At 43.4% G+C, this 15170-nt stretch overlaps 1 protein-coding gene across 2 annotated transcripts in view; it reads right to left on the bottom strand.

Moving 5' to 3' along the window:
- Positions 1 to 15170, bottom strand: part of NAALADL2 (N-acetylated alpha-linked acidic dipeptidase like 2) — a 2111880-nt gene that overhangs the window by 1022754 nt on the left and 1073956 nt on the right. The window lies entirely within an intron of this gene.

Here is a 15170-nt window from a genome sequence, read left to right as displayed (position 1 = left end):
ACCTCCTGTACCCGTAAACTGATCAAGTAGCGGTGGATTTTTCTTAGCTGCTCACATTGCTTTCTCTTTGATGTAGTAGTAGTGGATTTGAGCAAGAACATCATGGGGAATGGAGTCGGGCAGAAAAACAGGTTTTGGAAGGCGATGTGCCTTAACAATTATGAGCTTGTAAACTCATGCATGCAGCACCAAGGCTTGCAAAAGTTATTGCAAGAAGCCTGTCAGTTGGGATTATGAGATTTTTTCTGTTACCCCACAAAATATTATTGTGCCTGGACCTATCTTCGAGGTCTGCTAATTTGGCAGTAATATTTTGCAGTTTGGATTGCTGATAGATCAATAGATGTATTGTGAGCTGTATTTACATCCTCCATTTTATGATCAATGTGGCAAACATGTTGCTGCAAGTCCCAAACAGAAGTATCAACATTTGCCAGCATGTTACCTATGTCCACATATAAAGAATCTCTGAGTGATATCAGCATATCTGTCACGTACCTTACAGTGGAGCCTGAAATGATGAGGGTGGCCTCTTGCACGGTTCTGGTCCAAACACCCCTGGTGGTGGGTACAGGGAGTGCAAGGGCAATGAAAGGGTGCAGGTGCCTGCAGGCAAGAGGCTGGAACTTGGAGATACAGGAACCTCTGCTGAGGAGATGTGGAAACTGATCACCAGACTTGTTCAGTGGGAGCCAGATCAGGATCAGCTGCAAAATCAGGAACAGGCTGGAGTCGGCAACAAGCTGGTAGCGGGGAACAGAATCAGAAGGCAAAAACGTAATCAGGAACAGGCAGACATTGGCAACAGACTGGCAGCGGGGTACAGAATCAGAAGGCAGAGCCTTAATCATAAGTCCAAGCCAAGGTCAGTATTGCAGGTAGAGGCAGGTTCAGCAGGCAGGGGAAATCCAAGAGAACGGTCAGAAGATAGCCGGGTTTTCAGGAACGAGGTCAATCAGGCAGAGTAACAACAGGAACACAGGGACAAGCTGAAGACAATCCAGCACTGATGCTAGGCAGACTCTCTGTTTATATAAGGTGCTGTGTGCCAGGATTCACGGCAGCGTACGTGCATGCGCATATGCACGCGCATGCATGCACATTAGTGCATGTGCATTGGCGCTCACATGTGTGCATTTGCATGGAGGTGCCATTGTGCATGCTCACTCTTGATCTCATTTGTCTATAGCTAAGGTTCCGTGCATGCACATTGGCATTAGCGGAACGAGGGTTGGCAGCTGCTGCACAGAGACGGGTGCTTGCTGTGAGATTTCTCTGACAATATCTTTCAAGTTGGAGACAGACACCGGTTGGGTTAAGGCAGGGAATTGCTCTAATGGCATCTGCAGCACCTGAGTGGCACCATGTACCTGACTGCTAGTGTCAGAATGGAGAGGTTCCCCTGGCCTTTGCTTTTTAGCTTTAGCTGGGCTGCAGGTGGTGGGGCTGTTGGGAGTAGGGAACTCACCATCTTGGGCTGTGGAGAGGCAGACCACAGTGAAGACAGAAGATGTAGAGCTACTGGTCTCAGACAGAGATTTGCCTGCAGGAGTGAGGCACATGCGTGGGTTGGTACCATTTTGAATCAGTGGCAAAGAAATTGGTGATTTTTTGAGGCACGGATCATGGATTTCCCCTTTTTGGTATGTTTGAATGTGAGCAGTCCATGTGGGCTCTGGGCAGGCTGTTGGAGGCATTGAAGTCGCTGTGAATCATCGCTCTACAGGCTGCTAGACCTAAGCTGTCTCAGCAAGCAGCTGTCTTTGTTGCTGGCTAGACATGCCCCCCATTTTAATACTTTTACTGCAGCTAAGATGTGTTTTAGGTTTAATAGTCAATTACAATATAAATACATATAACATTTTTTAAAAATGGAGGTAAGTTATAAGGACATAAACCATAATCAAGATATGTCCACATGTTTAGCACAACTTTTATTACAATTCCAATGGTGATAGAGAAAAAAATTATTATATGCTTTACTAATGGTTAAATGATAATAACAAGTGCTTAAATGCAAATACTAGTATTCTTTATATCAAGGGTTCTCTTGCTAGAATCTTATTTACTTTGCAGTCCTTGGAATATTTTGCTAGAATGTCTTTGGAAGGTTTTATTTATTTTTTATTTTTATATTCAGTCTCCTAAATTTGTACAGTGATGCATTTCAGGCTATGGATCATGATTAAGCATGATAAGCAAAAATAACAAAACTTATTGTCTCTTGTAATCTGTGTGACTTGTGAAAATTCTTAATGAGTTAATATGTAAAATTGTATATTTTAGGTAGGAGTGTGACATTTGTTTTAAACGCGTGTGTTTCTGTAAAACAGGAGGTCCTAATACACTTACAATGGCAAAACTCTAGGTCGTGCTAATCTCTTAATATTTATTTCATCTTTACTTCTACTTTGTCACTCCTCACATCTCAATAAACTTTCAAAACTGTTAATAGTGAGCAGGGGTTGTTGGCTTTCCAATGCGAAGAGAGTTTGTAAATAAATCAGTTTGGATACGTATGAGCAAAGCTTTCATTTCAATTGTAAAACAAGTCATCTACCACCAACTGTACTTATTGAACTGTGGCAAACATTTTGAGATTATCAGCTGCGTGCACAACTTGATAAGACACCCTCACACTTGAAACATATGATACTTTATGTATACAAATGATTGTTTAATATTGGTCTTTCTGCACAATTCCTGTAAAGGTAATATTTTCCTGGTTGAATTTTCATACCTTGCATGACAATGTGTAAATGTGATGCATGTGCAGTTAACAATCACGCTGCACAATCCAATCAAGCTCTTGACGTAAATTGACTAGTATATATTGCAAGAACATTCATTGAGCACAGGCTGAGTCTACTGCTCCTGCTACATAAAAATATGGTCTAATGTAGAGAGCCACTTAGCTAATGAATTCCACTAAATAGTGTACATCTTCAGCTACATGAACAAATATATAAACACTCACTCTGATGAGTTCTGGTAAGAGGCAAAAACATCAGCAAATTAAGGTGACTGAAAAATGGAGGCCATTGACACAAATTGCAAATGACGAATAGTGTGAGATTTTAGATGTTTGTGTTTTAAAAGAGTTATTTGCAAATCAACAATTAAAATGGCTTTTCCTGTTATCCCAAGCATTATAAAATAGTATATGCTAAATAACAGAGTAGAAACCAATAATAATTATTGTGTCATAAGAAAAGTACTTTCAGGGCTTGCATCCCTAACCATTTTGTAGAAGACCTAGAGGTCCCTCTAGGCACCCTGGCAGGGTAGAGGGTTTCCTATTGGTAATGTTAGTCACAGTTTGTGGCATAGGTAAATACGTCACTGCATTTGTCAGGAAGGTATAGGCAGCACTCAACAGCTAACATATTATGTGCAAACATGGAGGGGTTCTCTAAGTACCTCCTCCAACTTTGAATCACTAGCCGGGACTCCCCAGTGTTTCCTTATAATATGCTGAATTTGAGGGGATTACATTGAATAGGTAACTGCCACAGGTATATGTTTGAAAGAAGAGACGGGTTTAGTAAGGGTACCAAATGCAAACAGGTGGATCTCACTTGAGAAAGGGGTTTTTACTATGACACGTTGTTATTCTCTATATAAAAAAGTAAAAACTTGTGTTCGGTGAGTCCCGTGTGAAAAAATATAAATAAGTGAAAACATATATGTGAAGAACAGCAGTACTCACAATATTGTACACAGCAATAAACCAAAATGAAAATAAAAATGTGTTGCGCTATATCCTTAAGCATAAATCACTATGAATGACTTATTAAGTGACAACATCAGTATGTCCATAGAGTTCATAGAAGGGGATTCACAATAAGTGCAGATGTCCTCCAGTTCTTAATTGGTGCAACACCCAGTGCTCCCCATAGGAAATAAGGCCAAATATATCCTCTTACTAGATTCTGAGACCTCTCAAGGTTGGTACTCGCATCAGTGAGCTTAACCGCTCACTTTCTCAGCTTCTTCCTCACAGAAGAAGCCTATTCAGATGAAACATACGTCAGGCTAGGCAAGGAAGCAGCGGTGATGTTGTGGCACTCATGGAGGTTGTAAGACGGATGTTGTGTTTTCCTAATGCCTGTTTTAGCATTACTCTTGTAAGTAGTTTTTATTAAAACTCCTTTTTTAATACTTTGGACGCTGCACAATGAGTTTTTTAATCTTCTCATTGATATATCACATGGCTGGTCTGAGGTTCTCTAATGATTTATAGCTATGGTGATTTCCATCAGTAATATCCACAAGGCGGCCGAGAAACCTGAAGTGAGAGGTTAAGCTCACTGATGTGAGTACAGACCTTGAGAGGTCTCAGAATCTGGTAAGAGGATATATTTGCCCTTATTTCCTATAGGGAGCACTAGGTGTTGCACCAATTAAGAACTGGAGGACATCTGCACTTGATTGTAAATCACTGTCAGAGCTGAGCTCAGCCCTTCCTTCCTCTGAGCTGGCAGCTCAGCTGTTGGTTTATTGCCAGCTCCTATCTCTCCACAGTGACTCACCTGTTGATGATATCCTGCTCGTCAGTCCTGCCTACTTAAGCCATCCAGCCCAGATGATCTCTGCCTTCGCCTTGGTCAACATCACAGAGACTATCCCCTGCGTTCCTGTTAAAGACTTGCTTGGCTGACATTCCTTCCGGCTCCAAATCCTACTTCCTGTTCCACTATGCTGATCTCTGGCTTCCTGACTTTCTGGCTTGTCTGACTATTTGTTCCTGTTACCGAACTTTGGCTATGTTTTGACTAGGTTTCTACTATTTACTTTTATTGTTAAACAAGTGTGATTTAACTCTACTTCTGTCTCGGTCTGATTCATGGTTTCTGACAGTAGGCGAAGGCCATGAATTCAGAGGATGCAGTCAATCCACTTGTTAGTAATATTTTTTCCAGATTGAATGAGTAGCATAACTGCATGGATCTGTTTGCCATGGCATTACAAACGCTCCTGTATCGCACGGCTTACCTGGAATCTCCCACTGTGGCTGCTCCAGTACAACATGTGTTGCAGGCCATCCCTGCTGCTGCTCCAGTCTCTGTGCAGGCACCCGCCTCGAGTATTACCTCTATATGAGGTATGTCTGGTTCCGCTCCGCTTCCCCAGTGATTTGGGGGCGATCCAGTCCAATGCAGAGAGTTTCTCAACCAGGTTGAGATATACTTTCAGATGCTGCCCCAGGCATTTCCCAAGGACAGAAGCAATGTAGGTTCATGATATATTTGCTTTCTGATAGAGCCTTGGCCTAGGCAAACCCTCTATGGGAGACGCAAAAACCTGTTGTCTTGAGTTACCCTGAGTTTGTGACCTCCTTTAAAAGGGTATTTGAAATTCCTGCATGCTCCTTTTCTGCTACCAAGTGCCTCATGTCCATCAAATAGAGTACGAGAACTGTTGACGATTACGCACTTGAATTCTGTACTCTGGCAGCAGAGGTTGCTTGGAACAATGGGGCCCTTGTGGCTGCTTTTTCTCATGGTTTCTTGGATACCATCAAGGATGATATAGCAGCCCGAGATATACCCACTGAGCTGGAGAATATGATCACGTTTGCCATCCTCATTGACTCCAGACTCACAGAAAGACTCTTAAGGAGCGCTTGTGGAAGCCTCCTGTACATTTGTCTCTGAATTTTGCAGTCCTACCCTTGCCTCCCTCACCTCCCATGCCTCCTGGTACCAAGTCGGTCAGTGAAGATGAACTCATGCACTTGGGCTTCATGTGTCTCTCTGTGGATGAGAGAACCCTTAGGAGGAGGGAGAGATTGTGCCTTTATTGTGGCCAGGCTGGTCACTTTTTGAAGTCTTGTCTTACCTGTCCAGGTAGCTTCAAATCACGAAGCTTGATTTGAGAGGGGCATACAATCTTGTGAGGATTAAGGAGAGCGACTAGTAGAAAACTGAGTTTAATACAAGAACAGGCCATTATGAGTACCTCATAATGCCTTTTGGCCTTTGTAACGCTCCAGCAGTTTTCCAAGAATTCATTAACGATGTCCTCTGAGATTTGTTGCAGTTATGTGTGGTGGTTTATCTCGACGATATCCTCATATTTTCTAAGTCCCTGGAGAGCCACCACACAGATGTCTGTCGTGTGCTTCAGAAACTAAGAGAGAACAATCACTACTGTAAATTGGAGAAGTGCGAATTCCATCGTGAATAGGTTAAATTCCTGGGTTATGTCATTTCTACTGCTGGTTTTTTGACGGACCCAGAGAAACTTTCAGCACTCCTACAGTGGCCCCGACCCATGGGTTTATGTCCTCGGCAGCGTTTTCTTGGCTTTGCCAACTATTATTGCAAGTTTATCCGTACCTTCTCCTCTCTGGTCAAGCCCCTGATATGACCAGAAAGGACGGTAACCCACAGAGTTGGTCTCCAGAGTCCATTAAGGCCTTTGAGAGTCTCAAGGCTGCCTTTGTTTCTGCTCCTGTGTTAGCACATCCTGATCATACGTTACCTTTTATCCTTGAGGTTGATGCTTCTGAGACTGGAGTTGGCACCCTTCTGTCTCACTGTTATACCTCTGAGAGTGCTATGCATCCTTGTGGCTACTTTTCCAAGAAATTGTCACCTGTGGAGTGCAATTACGAGATTGGTGACAGAGAGCTGTTAGCGATCATTTTAGCCCTGAAAGAATGGAAACCTCTCCTCAAAGGTACCACTGTGCCGGTTCTCATTCTTACTAACCATAAGAATCTCACATTCTTGTCTGAGGCTAAATGCCTCTCTCCCAGAAAGGTGCGATGGGCTCTTTTCTTGTCAAGTTTCAATTACATTGTCTCATTCTTACCTGGTACTAAGAATGTAAGGGCTGATGCTTTGTCATGGAGTTGGTTCCCGTTCCTGTGATTCCTCTTGATCGTAATCTGGCTACGGTTCACACCAGTCTCACTTCTCCTTTGGGTGAAAAAATTCTTGCTGCTCAGGTCCATGCTCCTCCTGAGAAACCTTGTGAGTGCTGCTGTGTCCCAGAGAGTCTCCATACTGCCAAGCTCCAGACTTACCATTCTCCCAAGACTGCTGGCCACCCTGGGAAGGATCAACTCTTTTGGGCCATTTCCCAACAATTTTGGTGGCCTAGTCTAGTAAGTAAGACTCTGCAACACCTTCCAGTGGGCCTCCTACAACCCATACCCAATGGAGAGAGGCCCTAAACCCACCTATCTATGGATTTCATTGTGGAGTTACCCAATTCCCGGGGCAACACAGTTATCCTTATGGTGGTTGACCGGTTCTCAAAATGTCTCATTGTATTCCACTTAAGAAGTTGCCCACTTCTAAGGAACTGGCTTACATTTTTGCTTAGGAGATCTTTCGCTTACATGGGCTACCCAAGGTGATTGTCTCAGACAGGGGGTAGTCAGTTTGTGTCCCGGTTCTGGTTAGCCTTTTTTTGCACAGTAGGGAATTCAGCTTGCTTCCTCCTCTGCATATTAACTGCAGTTGAATTGGGCCTCAGTACTAGCCAATCAGTCCTTGGAGCAATTCCTACGTTGATATATTTGTGACCATCATAACAACTGGTCAGACCTCTTACCGTGGGCGGAGTTTGCTCATAATAGTACCTTGAATCCTGCTTCCCGATTGTCCCCATTTATGGCAAACTATGGTTTCCAACTTTCCATGTTGCTTGATTAATTTGTTCCGCAGAGTTTTCCTGCATTAGAGGAGCATCTCCGTGGTCTTCGTTCCGCTTGGACACAAGTCCAGGAGGCTTTGCGACATGCTAATGATAAGTACAGACTCCATGCTGACCGCAGATGCCTGCCAGAACCCTCCTACCAGGTTGGGGACAGAGTCTGGCTGTCATCTCACAACCTCCGACTTCATGTTCCCTCTCTGAAGTTTGCACCTCAGTTTATTGGGCCTTTCTTTATTGTTTGCATGATTAACCCAGTGGCTTATGCATTAGATCGTCCTTCTAATATGCGTATCTCAAATGTATTTCATATCTCCTTATTAAAACCTTTGGTCTGCAACCGCTTTACCACCTCAGTGCCACATCTTCATCCTGCTCAGGTTGAGAATCATGAGGAGTATGAAGTACAGTCCATTGTTGACTCCCGTAGGTTCCGTTGGTGCATACAGTACCTGGTGCATTGGAAAGGGTACAGTCCGGAGGAACGCTCTTGGGTTTCATCCTCGGAACATACATGCCCCTGTCCTCCTCCTTGATTTCCATAGACGTTTTCCCCTCAAGCCTGGTGGTCCTCCAAGGGGGAGGGGTCATTGAGGTACTGTCAGGGCTGGTCTCAGTCCTTCTTTCCTCTGAGCTGGCCGCTTGGTCGACTAATTGCCAGCTCCTATCTCTCCACAGTGACTCACCTGTTAATACCCTGCTCTTCAGTCCTGCCTACTTAAGCCATCCAGCTCAGATGATCTCTGCCTTTGCCTTGGTCTACATCATAGAGACTATCTCCTGCGTTCCTGTTAAAGACTTGCTTGGCTAACATTCCTTCTGGCTCCAGATCCTGCTTGCTGTTCCACTACACTGATCTCTGGCTTCATGACTTTTTGGCTTGTCTGACTATCCTTTTCCGGTTACCGAACTTTGGCTATGTTTTGACTACGTTTGTTCTATTTACTTTTATTATTAAACAAGTGTGATTTAACTCTTGGTCTGATTCATGGTTTCTGACAATCACCTTCTATGGACTCTATGGACACTTACTAATAATTAGTTCTATTAATTTGTATTTCATTACTGATGTTGTAACTTAATAACACATTTTTATTTTAACATTATGATTCCCACCTCTGCCATTGCCGGTGTCTGTATGTCAGCTGAGGGTTTATCCTGGTATCTATCTATGTGTATTGATCCTATACTTTTAGCCTGGGTCTCCTCCCTGTTCTAATTTAAATGTACGTAAAGCTTGTATCTGAAAGCTTGTCTTTGTCTAGATAGAGGAAATGTGGGGAGATTGTGTGCACGTACTCTGTTGTACTGTTATTTCTCTATATGATGCTTTCTTTCATAAATATATGAAAATCAAAACATTGGCTGTTTGGAGTGCTGCCCATTATTTATTTATAGAGTATTATCACTGGAACAGGTGTCCCATTGGTGACAATTTAAAATTCGTGATTTTCCCTCAGTTTCATTCCCAGTGACAATAGCCATCATTTTCCCAGGAGAGCACAGACAGCAATAAAAACCCAATGAAGTTAAGGCGCATGCGCGGCAGCTCCTGACATGGCCACATAGACTGGGAGCTCCACACTGCTCCAGCCATCTATCCCCCACTACAGCCCTCAGAGAGCTCGGTCCCGATCCTAACTGTGGGGTCCAGTTCAGGAAAGCACCGGTAATCCCCAGATGGCTGGGGGATCTGCATGGAGGGAACTCTTGCGCCAGCTATATCTGGACCCGTGGCCAGCCAGAATAACCAAGATGGCACCCGAGACCACACATGGCATGGCAGCAGAGGAGGAGGTGGAGGAGGAATCCATTGTGGACCAGGACTCTGCAGGAGGTTCGGTGCCTTTACCTGCCAGCCCCACAGTGAGTAATCCACTCCTGGCTCTCCTCTAACCAGCATCCATTGAATACCTGATTCAAAAGACAGTTGATGAACTGTTACCCACTCCCATGAGTTACATTTCTGCCAGCCCAAATGTACTTGAGGGGGACCCACTGGAACAACTAAAAACCACTGCGTATTTTCCATCACCAATGGCTGCCTTTTCTAAAATCTATCCAGGGACCTAGCCAAAACAGCAACCCAAATTACCTCCACTATTCATGCGGACATTCAACGCCTTGGCTCCAGGATAGATGTAATTGAAAAGAAAGCCGACCAAATTATCGCCAGAACGACCCAAAATACAGCCAGAATTCAGAACCTCCAAGATCAGCTAGAGATCACCATGTCCAAGATTGATGACCTGGAGAACTGTTCAAGACGTTATAACCTCAGGGCTCCCTGAATCAAAGAGATCCAACCAGCAGTTCACTCCTTCATCAAAGGGATATCATCCCGGATATCCCAGAACACCGTCTGGAATTAGACAGGGCTCCAACCACCACGTACAGATGGCCTGCCAAGAGAAATTATTGTCAAACCACACTTTTACTCAGGGAAGGAGGAAGACATGAGACTCTCACGTAATTCAGGCCATCTCGCATTTAAAGGTCATCAAGTCCAAATCTTTGCAGACATCTTTACTTACACGGTCCAGAAGTCACTTAAACCCCTGCTGCAAGTGCTGTCCCAGAAGGAGATAACTTACAGATGGTCCTTCCAGTTCCATCTGAATGTCTCTCACAAGAACAAATCCTATGGTTGTTCATTGTTGCCTGAGGGTGAACATCTGCTAATGCACTTGGGCCTGGTTTCTCAAGAGCTACAATCTTCCATATCACTCAGGGGTGCTTCATCCGTGAAAGGCCTTCCCCTTCACCGCCTCACTCCTATGTGGCAGAAACAACAGCCTAAGAGATCAAGAGACTCTCATCCTCCCTGGACTGAAGGTTTTGGCCGGGGAAAAACATTCTACTGGCTCTCCTCTTAAGTTCATTTGAACTTCTTCCTCTCCTCGCCTGTTTTGTTTCCTTTCAGATCAGCATTCAAGAATCATCACACTGGGACTCCTTCTTTGAAGATTAAGTTATCTTTTGTTTTAACACCATCAGTGACTGGTACCCCCGTTACTTAATTAGAGTCTCAAAGTTCAGAGTGCACCCTTAGGTTGGCCTGATCTTGATATTTTACCTTAGAAATTTTCCAACACAGGCTGACCTCTACAGATTCTGGTATGGGAGGGACGGAGGCCCCACATTTAAATTGGGGTCCTTTTGGGTCCCCTCACCCCTGTATCCTACTCTGAGACTCTTGCCCTGGATGGGTGAACTCCCCACTAGTTGAGGGTGGCTCCCCCTGAGCTTCAGGCCCTTAGGAGGCTCTTCACTAGTAATCTACTCAAAGTTGTTTGCTTGACTAAACTTAGGGGCGACGCTCTCTACATTAGCTTAATAGAAGTCTATTTTCAGGGTGGGGTGGCTGGAGGGGCTGCAAAGCACCACCACCTGTCTCTGAGTAGGCTAATGTCAACTCTAACAATCTAGACCTACACATAGCCTCCAATAATGTTCAGGGACTCAGTTCTCCAATCAAGAGACGGAAATGATTCCACCAATACCACTCCCTCAAAAGTGATGTTTTGCTCCTTCAGGAAAACCACTTCCAGAACTCATACAACCCTACCTTCATCCATCAACAATACCCCCAATTCTACCTTGCCAAGGCAGAAAATAAAACACGAGGCATATCAATCCACCAAAATTTCTCACTGACTACAGTAATGAGGGACCCTTTAGGCTGCTATCTACTGGTCAAGGACTCCATTGATGGGGTAACCTATTCATTCATCTCTTATTATGACCCAAATATGGGTCAAGCTCCCTTCTTTGAATCCTTATTCAAAACACTCTCGCCCTGCTTCGAAGGATCTGTGATTCTCACAGTAGATTGAAATATAACATTTGACCTTTCGCTTGATAAATCAGGTGGTTGCATCCCCAGATCCAAATGTCCCCTCAGACAAAGCCTTAAAATAGGCCTGACTGACATATGGAGGGAACTTAATCCCCGGATTAAGGACTACACCCACTACTCCACCCCCTTTTTTTCATACAATCTTCCTCTATCCCCCTAGCCATTAAGTGCAAAATATGTGACACGACTCTCTCCGATCATTCAATAGTCTATCTTTCCCTACAAAGACCCCTACGGTGATTCGGGGGAGAGTTATTCGGGGGAGAGTTATCCAGATCTCCTCTCTGTTGAAAAAAGAATGGAAATCTGAAGTAAATAAATTAACTAGGGACTTCCAATCCCTAAGCAAACTCCACAAACACCACCCTACACGCGATTCCCTAGTACAATTGGAAGCCGCCCATCTGGCACTAAATCTGATGACAGAAGCAGGAAAGTATCTTAGATGGATGGGGGCCCGATTCTACTCTCAAAAAGATAGGATTGGTTCCAAGCTAGGAGCCAAACTGAACCCAATACCTCAGTCCTTGTCCTTCTAAGATTTGCTCCACTTTGGGCAATATGACTCAGAACCCTCTTTGAATCATGGAATCATTTCATGAGTTCTACTCAAATTTATATAGAGCAGACCTCCCCCATATGAAGTTAGATGACTTCCTCCACGATATTCCCACTCCAAAGCTCGTTAACAGCCACAGAACACTCCTTGACAACCCAATCATGGCCCAGGAAGTCCTTGAAGTGATCAAGCATCTTAAAACAGGGACAGCCCAAGGCCCCCGGTGGCTTCTCGGTTTGTCACTACAAGAAATTTGGTTGGTCAATGTTGGCATACATGGCATGATTCTTTAACTCGCTATGTGATGGAGCCCGCCTCAGCACCGACTCAAATGTAGCCTATGTCTCTGTTATCCCCGAACTGGGTAAAGACAATAGAGATGTCAATAATTACCGTCCTATCTCTCTTATCAACAATGATCTTAAAATTCTAACAAAAATACTTGCTCATAGAATGTGAGGATTCATTGCCAAATACATTAATAAAGACCAGGCAAGCTTCATCCCAGGTCGTCAAGGCCCTGACCAAAAATGGAACTTCCGCTTTAAGTACTGGTGACCCCCTGACATGCCACATGCCACTGTGTACTCCAGGGGCCCAAAATCGGACTGGGTCTCCATGAAACAGCAAGCAGTTCCTCTGCACACTATTGATTACCTTCTATGGAGCTCCTCAAAATCATAACCTCTGGTTTTAGCTCCCACTCTCTCCCACTCTATATCCCTATGTGATTCCAATGGTGGTTGAACAAAGGACTTTTTCTAATCGGTCACTTTTTCAACTCCATGGGTCCCATTTCACTTTGGTATTGTAGGAGCACTCTCGAAATGCCCTCTTCTGAAGAATTTAGATTCTTCCAAATCTCCCACTATTTACACACTATCTGGCCCAATAAACTGGACCCCCCCCCCAGACTCAGGGCCTACGAGCAATCTACTGGGTTCCATGTTCCATATATGGTGGACCTGTCCCCGTATCAGAGACTCCTGGAACAATTTCTTCCATCTGTTACGCAAAGTCACAGGACTCCCTATCCCTCAGGAACCAACAATAGCCCTTCTGAACAGCAAAATAAAAAAAAAACCCTAAACATACGCAGGCTCTCATCTTTTTACAGGCTCCTTGGAGCTAAGATCTCACTTGCTAGAGCCTGGAAAAAAGCTAAGGTGTCTCTTTCAGAAGCAAAACTGAAAATCTAATGGATGATGACCCAAGAGAAACTTCTAGTTGCCCTTCAAGATAGGGTGAAGAGGTTTGAGATGATCTGGGAACCCTGGGCACTTTATGTGAAGGTCCCCCTTTACCCCGGTTCTCTATCCTCATGATCTGGACCACCTGATTGGTCTAATCTACTTCCCACCTCTTCCTTCCCCTTCCCTCCCTCTCGGGTCTCCCTAACCCTCAACCCCTATTTTATTCTTCTTTCTTTCCACTACTTCTTAGAAACTCTCTTTCCCCTTCCTTTTCTTTTCTCTCTCAAGTTATTGCTCTCTCTCTAACCCTTTGTTGTTCCCCAATGGTTTCTGATCAAGTCGTGTCTGACTACTTAGGCACTGCACTAAAAACCCCCTATTGACATTTGGGGTGCTGTGATAGCCAGTCCACAGGAACTAGCTACAGTTTCGCGGTTAATTTTTGCTTTGTCTAAAATGGTTCAGGACTCCTGTCTATGATCTACTTAAGTTCAATGGCTATAAGTTTATAGGTGGCTGAGGGTCAATATCAGGCGTACTGTCCTCCCCTGAAGGAGACGTCCCTTCCACAGTTTATGATCCTTGGGCTGGTGGGGCTACTCTCCATTAGGGGGAAGGTTTTCACTGTAGGGGGGTGTTTTCCCCCTTCTTTTTTTCTTTTTTTTTTACCTTGAACCTCCATCCAACTTACATCTATACCGCTATATTACCTATGCTGTTGTCCTGCATTTTATATACTGTTATCTTACAACCCTCTCCTCCATCTACCAACTTAAACTGGGGTTTCATTGTTATAACATTACACTTAATAAGATTGTTAACTAATGTCTTAAAACCCTACTTTGATGTTATTGTTATTTCAAAAATCTTTCTTTTGCTTGCAAATTGGCCACATTGGCTAACAAAATGTACACCATAATTGTTTGACTTTTTATTACTCAATAAAAATCATAGAAAGAAAAAAAACAAAAAAAAATGGAGTTTTAATCTATGCCTACTCTATTCCAAACTCAAAAAATGTTTTAATGTAGTTACACTTTGGGTTGACCAATAATACTGCTGTTAATAAATATCTGTGTATTTATGGCAAGGCAAGGCATTTAAAATGCATACTCAAATTTTGTTTGTAAGTGGTTGTAGAGCAGATTTTTTGTTGAATATGTTTATTGAGGAAAAAAAAGGGAGATGTACAACAAGAAACAGCACATTCTGTGTTCCAGTGTGCAAGATAGATGGCTTCAATACATCCTTGAGAAATAGGTAAAGCAAAACAAAACTTGTTAGGAAGGGTGGTTATCAATGCCAATGTATATAGCAATGATAAAGGGTCTTCCAATGACTCAATATAATATAAGGACACAACCCTAATGTGCATATTAAAGCAATACAGACTTTGTATATTGTAACTTCCTTAATAAGCAAAGTTCTGGAGAGGGTAAAACCTTCGTACAGGGAAAAACCTCAAATCAAAGTAAGAACAAGTAGAGGAAAAGTTGGAAAGAAGAAGAAAAAAGAAAGGGGTTCAAAGAAGATCAAGAAGTGAAAAGCAGAAAGAACAGAAAGAGACTAGGAGACTCTCACAGAGGTCACTGAAAACTCTGAAGTTGGAGTTAACTGGACATGTATAAATTTAGCCAATAGGTCCCATGTCTCTTTGAACTGTCGTACCCTATCATTAATTTTACTAGCTGTTTGTTCATGGATCATAATCAAGGAAATTAAAATCATAATCAAGGAAATCAAAAGGAAGACCAAGGATGTTCTCCAAGCTCCTGCAATTGTAATCTTGACAGCAAGAAAAATAAAAAAGAGCAAGCATTGAGAGATGAGAGGTATCTCAGTCAGGGGGTCATTAAACAAAGAAATTTGAGGCTGCTGCAGAACTGAAAGA

Source organism: Aquarana catesbeiana, linkage group LG04, assembly GCF_042186555.1.
Source record: "Aquarana catesbeiana isolate 2022-GZ linkage group LG04, ASM4218655v1, whole genome shotgun sequence".
In the NCBI taxonomy this organism is placed as follows: Eukaryota; Metazoa; Chordata; class Amphibia; order Anura; family Ranidae; genus Aquarana; species Aquarana catesbeiana.
Note: the sequence above shows the minus strand (reverse complement) of the source record. Positions and strands in the feature narration are given on the sequence as shown.